A 13536-nucleotide genomic window follows, 5' to 3' on the forward strand; every position below is an offset into this window, starting at 1 on the left:
GGCTGGCTGTGGTTTTGGCACACAGTTCCTCTTTCAGCTTCTCCCCATCTGTGTGGTTTGGGTACGACAGTTCCCTGTGGCACAGGGATCTGCTCCCAAGGTCTGAGGGCTGGGAGGACGTTGCTGCCGGCAGCTTCCCCAGGATCCCTTTCCAACGGTGATGGAGCCGAGGTGTGGCTGCCCTGTGGTCCCCTTCTGCCATTACAAGGCAGCTGATATTTTATTCCAAGTTCGACTAACCATGAAAATGTGCTGGACACTGGAAAGAGATGTCTTGAGCACACAAAGCAGCTTACAAGCCTGAGAAGGGAGGAGGGAATTTTTCATTTGGCAGAACGACATGCATAGTGAGCGCTCTTGTTTTTAATAAGCTCACAAAGCTTTCTTGAAAGCCAGGGATATTTTTTTTTTCCATCCTGAACACATGAGGTATTTTCATTTCATAATGAATGCATGTTATGTCCAACTTCCAGAAAGCCTTTCACATGAAAAAAATAGCAAAGAATTTTTCAGATGCTGAAGCGAACAGGGTGGAAGTAATCATGAAACAAAATGCTGGAATATTTGATCTGTGCTCAGAGATTGTGTGGCATCTTGTATTGTCTGAAACAGCACCAGATAATAATCATACGTGCAAATCTCTCAGACTGGGGCAACAGGGAGAGGAGCCAATCTCTGTCTCCACAGAGCTGGAAGAAATCTCAGATATTTCTGTTTGTCTGCAGAACAGCTGGGGACTTCTCAGACATGAATCTAATTAAGCATATTCCTCACCACAAACACTTCAAGTCCTATTTCAGAGATCTGAATGTCTTTGCAAAATGAAGCCTTAGGAATATTGCTTTCATGCAGCTGGGTTTTTTGGTTGGGGTTTTTTTTTTTTTTTTAGTCTGAGCAAAATTAAATTACAGTTATGGGCTCAGAGCAAAATTTACTGAAGTCAATAATATTGATTGATATTTGGGTATCAGCAGAATGTCATGCATTAATAACAGCTGAATTTAATCCACAGGCCCAACAGGGCTCCCGGTGGTGATGTGGGTATTGGAATCAGCCAGGCTGGGATGACATCTGATGTGCCTCATCTCCTCTGCCCAGTGATGGGTGTCCTCCCCACCATGGGTACCAGAGCCCCGTCTCTGTCTCCTGCCCTCCCCTGGGTTTGCATGTGGTCAGGTTAGAACCAACATTCAGATATTGAACTTCTTTTTCGCTGCCTACCACATCCCAAGCTTTAAAATAAAGCATGTATTTTCTTGGTAGAGAAAAGGGCTTAATACAGCAAAGGGCTTAACTGAAGCCTTTTCATTCTGCCTGGGATGTGGAGCGGTGCAAGCCTGGCTTGCTCCTTCAGCTGTTTCCGTGGCACAGATCCCCTCTGCGTGGCTCTGTGGGCCAGCTGCCGAGGGGACCCATGGCCAGCTGAGCCCTGCTGCCCCTCGCCGAGATCCCATGGCAGCCCCAGCCCCACCACAGCTTCACAAACCACTAATTTCCAGTCTTGCAGCCACTATGTTTTAAATCCTGGGTTTCCAATCAACCCAAACCAGAAAAAAACATTGCTGCTTGCTTCATTCTGCTTGTTTTGTTCTGTGGCACAAGATTGCTGCCTACCTCTCTGCTGCGTGTGAAAGCCCTCTCTGGATTTCTTGCAGATTTGGAGGAATCTCTTCCTGCTGATATTCCAGGGACCAGATTAATCTGAGAAAAATCCCAGCACTACTGCACTACAGTTTTCATCCATCTGCCTTTTTTTCCCGCTCTCTTTAATTCCACTCTTAATCCAGTTGATGCCAAGCATCAGGCTTGCGGGAGGCTGCTCCTAGGCTTCAGGTCCCACTCTCTGATGCAGCTGTGGCAAGGCTTGTGGGCAAACCCACATACCCTCAGACCATCTAATACAACTGGAAAAAACAGATAAGCTTTCAGGCACATAAGCTCGTCCTTGGGTGTCTTATATGCAAAATTGTTTGTGCTCCTCAGAGAGTTTGATTTACATTTATTTGCATATACTAAGTATAGCGAAACCCAGTGAATTCTCCCAATATATTTTCACTCTTGTGAGAAACTTGATGGGAAGTGGAAGATATGATCATCTCTCTCCCTAGTGGCATCAGTAAGTATCACACATATCAGATTAAACCCTTGACATTTTTCCAACAGTGTGAAATTTGCTTGTAGATGTTGGAAAATGAGTTATAGATGTGAAAGCAAGGCTTGGAATGTGAATGCAAACATGTTAACCCTAAAACTGGTGTAATTTGCTTTCCCCAGTATCCTGGCACATGGAGCCAGAGGGGCTGTGCGGGAGAGTTTGTACCACAGCAGCAGAGGCTGGGGTGAGTAGGATGCGAGCCATAAGTTAGAAATGCCTTTTGGCTCTTGGATAGGGCTAAATCTTGCCCGGTGATCCTTAGGGATGCTCCCCAGTGGCAAAATGGGACATGACCCACTCTGGTGGGTGCCTGGGTGCTGTCAGGTGTATTCCTGCCACGAGGTTGGGGTGCAGACCTCTCCCGAAGCCCCCAAGGAGAGCTGCCCAGCAGCTGCTGAGTGAAAAATGCACTTTTCACTTAGCTGGAAAGACAAAATCCCTCAGGGGTTACTACAGCACGGTCACCCACCTGCAAATGACTTTGGGGAAGGTAAAGGCTGGGGATTTGAGGTGGTGTGGTTGTGGGCAGGGCTGAGGCTTTGACCTAGAAGTTAAGGTCAGGGCTCTCATATGTCTTATAATGAAGTTGGGTTTAGGTTTTTACTACAAAAACTCTCCAGCAGGTTTTCGGATGCTTCTGCCTTTGGTATGCCACAGTTGAAAGGTGCGCTAAGTTAACGATGCTGGATTTTCCATGCTTGTACTTGGGGTCTTTCATGTCCTGCTGGTGAAACCCCATCCTAGTACAGTGAGCTCAGCTGAGTGCAGCACATCCCACTTGATGCCCTTCGGGCTCCTCCATGGACATGTGCAGGGCATCAGTGAGCAGCAGCAGCATAGCAGAAACCGAGAGACAGAAGAAATACTATGCATTGTAAGGAACAGACTGATTTTGATCCAGAGGAATTATTGTGGCAATTAATTACACTATTCAAAGCTGTTATCAATGCCTTTTATTAAATTTCCTCTGCATTATCCTCTTGCCCCCTTGGAGATGACCAAGACAGAACTTGATTGCAACTGCTGCTTGTGAGTGCGGTGGTTCCTAGTGAGCCATTAGGAGCGCAGCATCCGCTGGCGTTGCCATGGAGATGCCAAGGCTGATTATAAACCAGGTGAAATGCCGCTGCTGCATCGGCTCTTTCCTCCTTGGGGACATGGCTGCACAGCCTGACACTTGGGCAGGAGGCAACACTAGCCTCAGGCTAGGCAATACTGCGGCTTGGGGAGATGGTTGTTGAAATCAGAGTGTGGGCCAGGTGCTGGGTGGCTTGAGAGGGACTCATGCACCAGAGTGGTGAAGCCGTTGGGAGCAGTAGAGGTGAGCCCAAGACCCACACCTGCAGATGGAGATGGGCTAACAGGAGGAGGTCACTGTGCCAATCTCTGTCCCAAAAATCCTGGGTCCAGTCTTTTGTGGATGTTGTCAGGCTGGCCTCGCTGGCCTGGCCAAGGGCTGCTCCAAGGGAGCTGCAGCCATCGCTGGGTGTATATGTCCCAACAGAGGAGGAGGTAGCCCTTTCTGGGGCTGTGTTGTAGCACTGAGAAATCTGGTCTTTCAAAATTTGGCAAGGATGGTGTAACTTGAAATACAGTATTAGCATAAATTAGCTGAGAACACATTTATCTGTGGCAGAGTGAAGGTTGCTATTTGGCAGCACGTGGCTTACTTTTATGCAACAGATATTCTGTCTTCACTTAATAAACATCTATCAGATAAAAAGGTGATGCAGTTGACATACAGCTCATACGGCTCATCTATTCTTAGATTTGGCATTTGGGAACAGGGTTTCACTGCTCAGATCTGACTGGAAGCATGTACCATTTCACAGGCTGGAAGATTCTTCACGGGGAATAAATGTTGAGTCTGATTTAAATGCAAGATGAGCATACATCCTTTCTGCCCCGGCTTAAGGCTGCAGCGTGTGCTCAGCCACTGCCTGCATTTTGTATGCTCAAGTTTGCCCAGAAAATCAGACTTTTGCTCCCAGTGCCACTCCGGGGTGTGGGGAGCCCTCTCCTCTCAGGGTCCAACTTTAGGAAAGCCCATCAGAGCACTGGGACATCGACTGGCACATATCTGCTCTATGGATACCGTTACTTTATATATATCTCTCCTACTTTATATATAAAAAATATATATATATGTGTCTCCTACTTTAGAGTTGTCTCCCTTGAAATACAAGGTTAGAGCAGTTCTTACAGAATTCAGTCGTCTGAGTGAAGGTCAATAACTTTTTTTTCTTCTTTTGAGAACAGTAATGGAAAGAATATTACCAGATACAGAAACAGGGGCAGAAAGCTCCAGATAAATGGGGCAGAGCATCGAATGAAGTGACAGGAGACCTAATTATGGGATTGAAACTATAGGGCAAAATAGGTAAAAATCTCACAGGAACTTGGATCTCCTTGTATTTTTTGCAAGAACTTGAAATGTTCTTTCCTCTTTTCACCTGAGCCTTTTAGAAATCAGTACATTTTTAGCTGAATGTTCGAGACAAGGACCAAATGGCCTTGGCATTAAACAGTTTCAGTTGTCCAAGAACAGTTGGAGAGATGTTCACATTTCCCTCCTCACATTCAGGATTGGGTGGTTGACCTTGGAAATGTGAGTGAAGTCAAGAGAAACAGTTGGGGGTTTTCCCCACTTTTTCAAATTTGAGTTTGTAATCACCACCACCACATGTCCAATTGTACTTTCTACCATCTACCCACCTCACGTGCTTAATTTAAAAGGACAAAATTATGTAGTACCAGTATATGTCATGATTGCAGCAGTCAGTTCATCCTAGCTGCTTGCCCTGCCTGGGCAGGACGGGCCACATTTGCAGAGCTGTGTTTGCACGCTCAGTAGCAAGCGTTCACGCTTCTGCTCGAGTGCTTGCCCATCCCAGAGCCCAAACTTACTTGTGCAAATGGCATTTGGCAGCACAGGTGGGTCAGCCAGCCATAAACCTCAAAAAATTCAGGCTTCCGAAAGCCTGAGATGCATGAACCCACAATCCGAGGGGAGAAGTGGGGAAGCAGGTTAAGGTTGTGTTGAGCAAATGTCCCCACGCCTGGTGCTGTGCTGTGGCAGAAGAATCAGGAGTGTGTGCTCTGCAGGTGGGCAGAGGGCTGGGGATGCTGCGGGGCAGCACGCTGCTGCTGGCTGGCAATTGGTTTGCTCGGCCCTTTGCTGGGAAAGTAATGGTAATGCATCAGTGAGAGGAAAATATTAGTTTGGGGGTATGTCGTCCACTCCCACTGTTCATGAGGATCTTAATTTCCCAAGGCGCTATGAATAAATAGTGTGGCAATGTGGTTATCAGGACTATTAGATGAAAGCACGTCAGGAGCTGATTTAGGTCTGGATATTCTGCCTATAATTTGATGTAGTGGCTACTAAGGAAATCCCTTCTTTGGATGACCATGCGTGCTGGTGGGTAGAGGGTATCACACTGGTCCTGGGATGTGCTTATCTTTAGGAAAGAGTTCTGGGGACCCTGGCTTCACATCGGTGAAAATTGATTACTGCCTTGTCATTCAGAGCTTGAGGGATATATTCATGCTATTACAATATGTTAGTTCCTCACTGTTTCTCATATAAATGACAGAGGCTGTGATGCAGAACTCCGTGTGTGTGCGCAGGAGAGGGAGAGCCTTGTGCTTCTGTAAATGAAAATCCATCTGCTTTCCGTGCTGGAGGTGGATGCTTAGTGCAGAGCAAGAGCTGCTTGCTTTGGGTTTTGCAGTGAGCAATGGTCATGAAGGTGTACAAGCTGCCTGCACCAGGAATGAGAAACTTGCATTAACTTTTTGAGGACAGAGACGTGGCTCCTCCAGCAGCCCCCAGATCCTAAGGCTGCCCAAAGCAGCAGCTCAGGGTCCCCGGGAGATTCCCTCTGTCTCCGCGGCAGTGCTTATTGCTGGTTCTGTGGGGAAGAGACCCAGGTGGGAACAGAGCGGTTCCAGACCTTTAAACCAACTTCTTTATTCCTAGGAAACCCAGAGACTTGAACCCCACTTTGATGCAAACAGACAGGGAACCTGCTGGTGGTGCTGGAGGAGATTCCAAGCAGTGCCAGCACATCCCAGTCCTCCCAGTCCCTGTCTGAGTGTGGAGCAGGGGGCAGAGCTGGAGGTGCTGTTCTGGTTGGTGGTTGCTCTTCAGTCTTCAGCTACTTCATCGGTAAGAAATGGGTGAGGGGGGATTTATTGGGAGAACTTTTTGCTTTCTCTGCCAAGAGCAGAGTGACAGCACCCCTTGCAGGGACCCAGGGGAACATTGCGAGCTCTCCAGCAGGTTGTTAAAAAATCATTTTCATTAGGAAGCAGAAGTCCTGCTGCTGAGAAAGATTGCTTCACGCGAGCAGATTTGGGCTTGCTAACCAGTGTTCCACTTCCAGCAAACCCAAGTCACATGCAGGATGCTCTGCTTGTCTTGCCAAAAGATGGGCCCCGGCCACACCAAGAGAAAAGTGTTCCTGTGGGCAGCACCCTTTTTGGTTTTACCGTGAACAAACCCTCAGACTTCCAGGGTCTACATGCGCAGGGGCAATGGCACCGCTTTCTCTCTGGAGAGAGGACTTACCTCCCGGAGAGGACCCTGTGCCCGGCCATTGGGCACTTAGGGCATCCCTGCAAGCGTTTGATCGCAGAGCCACGGTCACTGCCCCCAAGCCTTGGCACAAGCTCCTATTCAATTTTCTGTTAGTTTTGCCCATTGTTTAGCTTGTTTCATTCCTCATCCCAGTCTCCTCCTGTATGTGTGATTGAATTCAATACTTCTCACTGCCCAGTTATGGGGAACTGCATTGAATTCTTTGATTTTAAAACTGTCACTTGTGAAAAACCCCCTGTGTTACATGTGGAAAGAAAATAAGAATTAAAACTTAATTGAAAGGAAGAATGGTTTTGAACAATTTTCATTTTACTCTTCATGTCTTTAAACTGCCTCAGTATTCTAGTAATAATTTTGGGTTGTTTTGACCTGAAAGAATCAAGGTATTTCTTTTCTGACAAGGCTGACAGATGCTTTGACTGATGCTAGGGAAAATCAGGTCTTACAGTCTAAGAAACGTTACAGCATCATTTGCATACAAAGAGGGACCTAGACAAGCACTTGAAAATTTCTTGCACTTGCAAATCCTGACACTTGAGACGAATAAAAGGAATTTTACTCCCTGAGCTCAGCAGATGCTCAGCAATAGACATTCTCGTCAACATTAGTTTGAAACTCCAAATTATGAAAGTGATACTGGGAGATTTTTGCCTTTCTTCCCAGCCCCCGCAACAGGCTCTCCTGACACTCTCCTGGCTGTTAACAAGCAAGGAGCATTAAAGGCAGCGATCTCTGGGGCTGCAATAAAGCCTCCGTGGGGAGCGCTGCTCGTTTGCTCCAGTTCTCTGTGCATCCAAAATCAACTCCCTCTCTTTGTATCTTTTGCCGTAAACGATTATGTTCATAAATATACAAAGATTTTCTTCCTCTGAGCAAAACCCTCCACTGTCACAACTGGGCCAGGTGGTGAAGTCAGGCATATTATGCCCATCATTGCAAATTTTGAAATAAACTGCTGGGAGCCCACGTGTCAGGAGAGGAGCCTGCAGAACAGGGCAAGTGCCTCTTGCAAGAGATGCTCTGCTGCCCCAGCCCTGGGGCTTTTCCTCTTCTCCTTCTCGTTCTTCTCCTTCTTCTTCTCCTTTTTGTTCTTCTCCTTCTCCTTCTTCTCTTTCTTCTCCTTCTCCTCCTTCTCCTTTTTGTTCTTCTCCTTGTCCTTCTCCTTTTTGTTCTTCCCTTCTTTTCCCTTTCCCTTTTCCTTTTTCCCTTTCCCTTCCAGGCTGGCAGCACCCACCAGGGCTGCGGGTGAGACCCTCCCAGGTAGGCGCCATGCCAGCATGCCTGGAGGGGCTCGCTGAGGGCTCCCCCCACTCACATATGCTGCTGCAATGGGGCTTGGCCTCCCCTGACACTAAGAAATTGCCACTTCACCCATGTTGTACCCAAAGACAAAATTTTAATTTAACTCCTTGGTGGTGTGAGGAGCTGCAGGGGGGGCACAGGGCAGCATCACATCTGCTGACCTGGAATCTTGCAAATTTTGGCCCAAAGGATGAAGATTTTGCAGCAGCCCTCCCCGGCTCCCCTTTCCTCCCCTGTAGCCATGTGAACGGTGTGTACTGTGACATGCAAATATTTCACTTAGCATTTTTAAACTGTTTTTTACAAGAATCTGTGAATTTAGCCAAACTTCCTAAATATTCATAAATGGCTCACCAACCACATGAGCTGATGAAGGATGGAGCAGGCTGGTGGTGGTGGTGGTGGTGGAATTTGCTATTTTGAAGAGTCAGCACATAAATCATTCAGCAGCCCTCATCTGACCAGCTGCATTTACTGACGTGGGCTGGGAGCTCCGGAGGCTGCTGCCTCCCAACGCCGACCGCAAATTTTGCTGCTTTGGCTTTTGCTGGTAGTTCAAGGTGAGACCTGACCCAGGCAGATGGGGCAGGAGGAGGGAGAACTTCTCTGGAAGCATCCAGCCCAACAGCAGAAATCTCCATCAGGCCAATATATAATGACCTTTCCAGCAGACACTCTGCAGAGCCCTTGTGCATTGTGAATGAGCAGTAATAATTACAGAATTGCAGCATCTCCAGATGTTTTGTATATATTTCAGTCCTCATTTATTTGTTTTCTGTGCCGAGTTACTTGGGATACTGAAAATGTAAATAATGAATATGTGATGAGCAGCAAGAATGCATCTCTGCCCTGCCTCGCTCTTCCAAAAAAGCTAATTAAGCCAACTACCAAAATAAAAACTGCTTGAGTCTGCTTCAGCATCAGCCATAAAAGAGTACTCATGAGCAAATAATTGACAATTAAGGCCTGACTTACAGAAAAAAAAGAGAAAGATAATCTTATATGCAGCTGAATTGAGCTCTTTCAAGCAGCAAGGATCTAAGGGAGGGTTGTGTTGATAGGAAACGAGCTACGGCTGGGGCAGAGGCCCGAGCATGCTCACACCCCGGTGCCAACAAAACTGGCTTCAACCCTGAGCCAGAGCCACTGGTTTAAATTAGAGCTGTTTTGGCAGTCTCCTTCATCCGAGGTTTGTAAAAGCATCGCTGTGGTGGAGGTTTGGAGATGGGGAAAGTGAGGCACAGAGCACAAGCAGGGCTGGCAGCTGAAGGGATTGCTGTGGCTGGGTTTATTAAAAGTCAGGGCATGTGCTAATATATACATTGCCTAATATACGCACAGCTGGCTCAGGGCTAGCTTTCTGCTGGAGGTGATGTTGATATGGGATCCTAGTCCAGAGGACTGTATATTTGATTGTATGAATTATATATATGTGTGTGTATATATATACACACATATATGTATGTGTGTGTATGTATATACTGTGATCTGATGTGTGCTCTTCAGAGTTTAATGTTTTATTTATACTGAATTAACTTGCTTCACAGGGCTTTGTTTATCCATTTTAATAAATCAGCTCTTTCAGCTAAATCTTGCCTTAAGAGCTGATCATATCCAGAGCCTCTAAGAGAGCAGCAGATATATAAATATTTGCTTTTACAACAGGAAAACTCTCCTGAGAATGCTTTAGCAAATGTCTGGGCTTGCCTAAAACAGGGAAGCTGGTAGTTTGCTGAGTTATTAATAAGAAGTGAAGAAGCAGGAAGGTAGAGCTGTAGATAAGGAGTCTTTGATCACTGAGGCATCAGTGTGCCATCAGGAAGCCTGCGAGCTGGCTTCCATCGCTCCTCCCAGGTGAGGATGAAGCCCCGGGAGCAGATGAAGCTGATGCCATTACACGGAGGGAGGCACACAACACTGCAGTCCACTGTCCATGGGCAGAGGCAGCAGACAAAGAATGAAAGCTTTTTCTTTTCTTTTTTTCTTCTTTTTTTCCACCCTACTCCCAAGTTCAGGTAGGCATTCTTGGCACTAGAGGTGACTATAATAGTGTTTTACTGTCTTGCTGTCTAACAAATCTAGCCCTAGATGTTAAAGCTTCTTGTTTATTTTCTTTCTTTCAATATTGTAAAATATTGAAATAAGTGTGGAAGATGGGAAGGCCTTTCCGAAGGGAGACTTGGGTCAGTGGGACTCTCCAAAGCAAAACGTGCCTGTACGAAGAGGCCTCCGGCTGCAGAGCTGACACCCTTCAACCAGCTGGTGTTTGTCTGTGGCTGGTTAGGAAAGGAATGGAAAGGTGCAATCTCACAGTCAGGGAAGCAAAGGGAGCCAAACAAACCATGCTGGTGCAACTCAGAAAATGGATACTGAAAGCGTCTGGGTTGGTGGATTCGTGTGCGGTGATGGCAGGGTGGGATAGGGGTGGCTGGTGGCTGCGGTTGCTCTGGGTCTCCTGGCAGGGCAGGGGGCTTGGCAGCACCTCATGGGAGATGGAGAGGTGGGACCTGGTTAATGAGACTCCCACATCGGAGGCTGAATTAAGATCCAGTCCTTACAAGAGGAAAAAAAAAAAAATTATTTGGTACAGTTTATAAATGCATGGATATGCCATGACTTGTTTTGGAAATGGGACCCAGCTCTCTAGAGACTTGTTCATGGCCTTTGGCACCCTTGGCCACTAACTCCCCTTTGTACTCAAACAGGAGCTGAATTCCTTAGTAGTTTTAAGGATCAAGGTTGAAAATGTGTTGCATAAAACAAAAAAGAATCTCTTTAAAATAAAGTCCTCTGAAAATGCTCTTAGCTAATGAGTTTCCCCTGGCTGTGGAGGATGGTCATTTAATAGGTGGCAGATAATCTCCTGGAGAATGAGGACAGTCTAGATTTCAAGAATAGCATAATTGTATGTAAATGCAAGGAAAAGGGATCGTATTTTTTTTTTTTTTTTAGCCCGAAAGAGCAAAGTTCATCAGATCACATGGCAGCTCCCAGCCTAGGAGCCCAGATTAGCTGGCAGCTGGGGAGGGGGCTGGGGAGCCGGGGCAGCAGCGGCAGAGCAGTGCCAGGTTTGGTGCTGCACAGGCAGGTCTTTTTGGGGTATTAAATTGTGGTGCTAAATGAATGCCTGTTTCTCAGCAGCCCTCAGCCTTCATCTAACTGCTGTCATTAACCAGACTGCCACCCACCCCTCTTCATGAGCAACAGGGTTTACAAAGAGCCACCAAGTGCTCGGGGCTCACATGCAGGCTGCTTGCACCCGTGAGTGTGGCAGCGGTTTTGTAGCCAGAGCCACTTGGGCTGTTTGCAAATATGGGCTTATCTGCATATAACATATAAAATATCAGGGTGCTTCTGATTATTTCTAACCTCATACTTCCTATTTTTGTGTCTTTCTTCAGAGGCTCTGCTCATCTGATTATAATTTATCTGCATGGGTTCAAGGCTATGTGGCCTTTGACTTCCCGAAAATCAATCCTCAATGTGCTGGAAGCTTTCCTTTGCAGCTCCAGTGGCTTTTGGGCCAACGTGCTGCCCGTGCCGGGGCATTTGGAGTGTTGCAGGGGCCTTACCGAACCCTGGCATCCCGCTGGAGAGAGTGGGCATGAAGGATGCAATGGCCAAGCGTGCAATGCAGATGTTGGTTTTGCAATGGAGGTAACAGCTGCCGGGTACTCTGGACCAGCCTGTGGAGGTGCTGCACGCCCCCAGCCCTGTTGCTAAAGGCAGCCTAATCCCCCATGCCTTGCACAGCTGTGGTCAGCCCTGCAGGGCTACACTGGGGTGGCCAGGGTGCTGCTAAAGGCAGCCCACCCTCTGGGGTCACACGGGGTGGGTCTTGACAAGAACTCTTTTTTGGGGAGGGAAAAAAAAAAATATTTTTTTTTTTTTATGGAGGAAAATTGTGGCAACAATAGATCTGATCAGATCTATTTATTTATTATTTATTTATTTAAGCAACATTAACAGTGTGCCAGGCTGACTCTGGCAGCACAGCTGTCCCGGGCCACAGCAAAAAGCTTCCCACTCCCAAACAGTGACCCCAGAAATGTGCCTGGTTCCCCACCAGGAACTGGACTCACTGACTCTCATCCTGAGCTCAGGTGGTGTCACCTTTAATCGGTTCTTGGAGATGTGAAATGAAGTGGCTGTACATGTCCTCTGCTCCCACGGGGCGCTGGCACCCGCGCGCAGCGTGCACAGAGAGGTAAACCAGCAGGGCCAGATGGTGATGGAGCAAAATTTTACAGACTTGTAGCTCCATCCCTCAGGCTCAGCAGGTTTGTCAGAAATGGTTAATCATACTCTAAATGGGCTAAGATAAAGAGAAAAAGCATTCTCTGTTTTCTTGGTGTGGTGGTTTTTTTGTGTGGGTGTTTTGTTTTTTTGGTTTTTTTTAAACCATGTGTCTCTAGATACATAACCAAGTATGAGACTTCTGGAGCCCATATGAATAATAAAACAGGTTTGGAAGCTGCATCTACATTTATTGCTGAAATTTGTAGCAACTCATTTGCCAGCACTGTCTTTCTTACAAAATGTGATCTGAGACCTTTCTGTTGTGCTGGTGAAGGGCCTGACGGAGGGAAGCATCGCCTGAGAGATACTGTTGTCTCCTCAATTTGTTGCCTGTCTGTTCTGGTTCCAGCGCCGCATTAAAGCTGGGTTGCGGTGGTCTGCAGGGATGCAGAGATGCTCTGCGGTGAGAACTGGACTTTGAAGAGCTGCTTCCAGCAGCAAGAGCGTCCCATGCAGGGGGGCACTGGGCCCTGGATTTTGGTACAAAAATGCATGAGAAAAGGTACTTAAATTCTGCTGCAAGGAGTCTTTAAAGCTTGTTATGTTATTCCTGAGGAGAGGCAGCAAGCAGTTAAAGGGGAAAGGCTGGGGATTAGTTTTTTACCATTTGCCCAGCGATTCAGCCTCCTGCTGTACAAAGAGCAGCTCTGCTGCACCGGAGCTGACAGACAACATTCATTGTGCTTTTAATCACTGACAATGAATTAAATTGTACATGTTAAATGCCAGTTATATAAGAACCTGTAGTTACAGTGTCATACTTGTCACTGAAAGCAATAGCCCTACCAAACTTACCAGGTCTGTTTTGGAAAACATGCAAGGATCTGTGATCTTTCTAAGAAAAAAAGCTGTTATTTATAAATTACAGGTTGCATCTCCCCCAGGGTAAGCCAGAGGCCTGCCAGCGATTTTGGCTCAGCTGCGCTGACTTACACCAGGTGAAGATTTGGCTTTTTTCAAACCAAAAAATGGGTCCAGGTCAGCAACCCTGGGGAAGGTGTGTAGTGTGCAGGAGATTCTCCTCTGTCAGCTATCCCTGCCTGCTGCTGAAGCCATGTCAGGGATGGGGCTGAGCTGGTTCTTGTGCTTTTTTTGCAACACCAGCTAAATGAAAATGAAGTTTTCTAACCAACGCTCCTTAAGAGCAAAAAAACATACGCAAGACTCTTCCCTTTGG

The 13536-nt window shown here is 46.9% G+C and overlaps 1 long non-coding RNA gene across 1 annotated transcript; it reads left to right on the top strand.

The window, feature by feature from the left end:
- The first annotated feature begins 1059 nt into the window (after window positions 1–1059).
- LOC129736062 (uncharacterized) lies at window positions 1060–6936 on the top strand. The gene is made up of 3 exons (XR_008732233.1): window positions 1060–1176; window positions 2275–2339; window positions 6138–6936. It is a non-coding gene; the product is annotated as an uncharacterized LOC129736062 (long non-coding RNA).
- The last annotated feature ends 6600 nt before the right edge of the window (window positions 6937–13536 follow it).

The sequence above is a fragment of the Falco cherrug genome, chromosome 4 (genome assembly GCF_023634085.1).
Source record: "Falco cherrug isolate bFalChe1 chromosome 4, bFalChe1.pri, whole genome shotgun sequence".
In the NCBI taxonomy this organism is placed as follows: Eukaryota; Metazoa; Chordata; class Aves; order Falconiformes; family Falconidae; genus Falco; species Falco cherrug.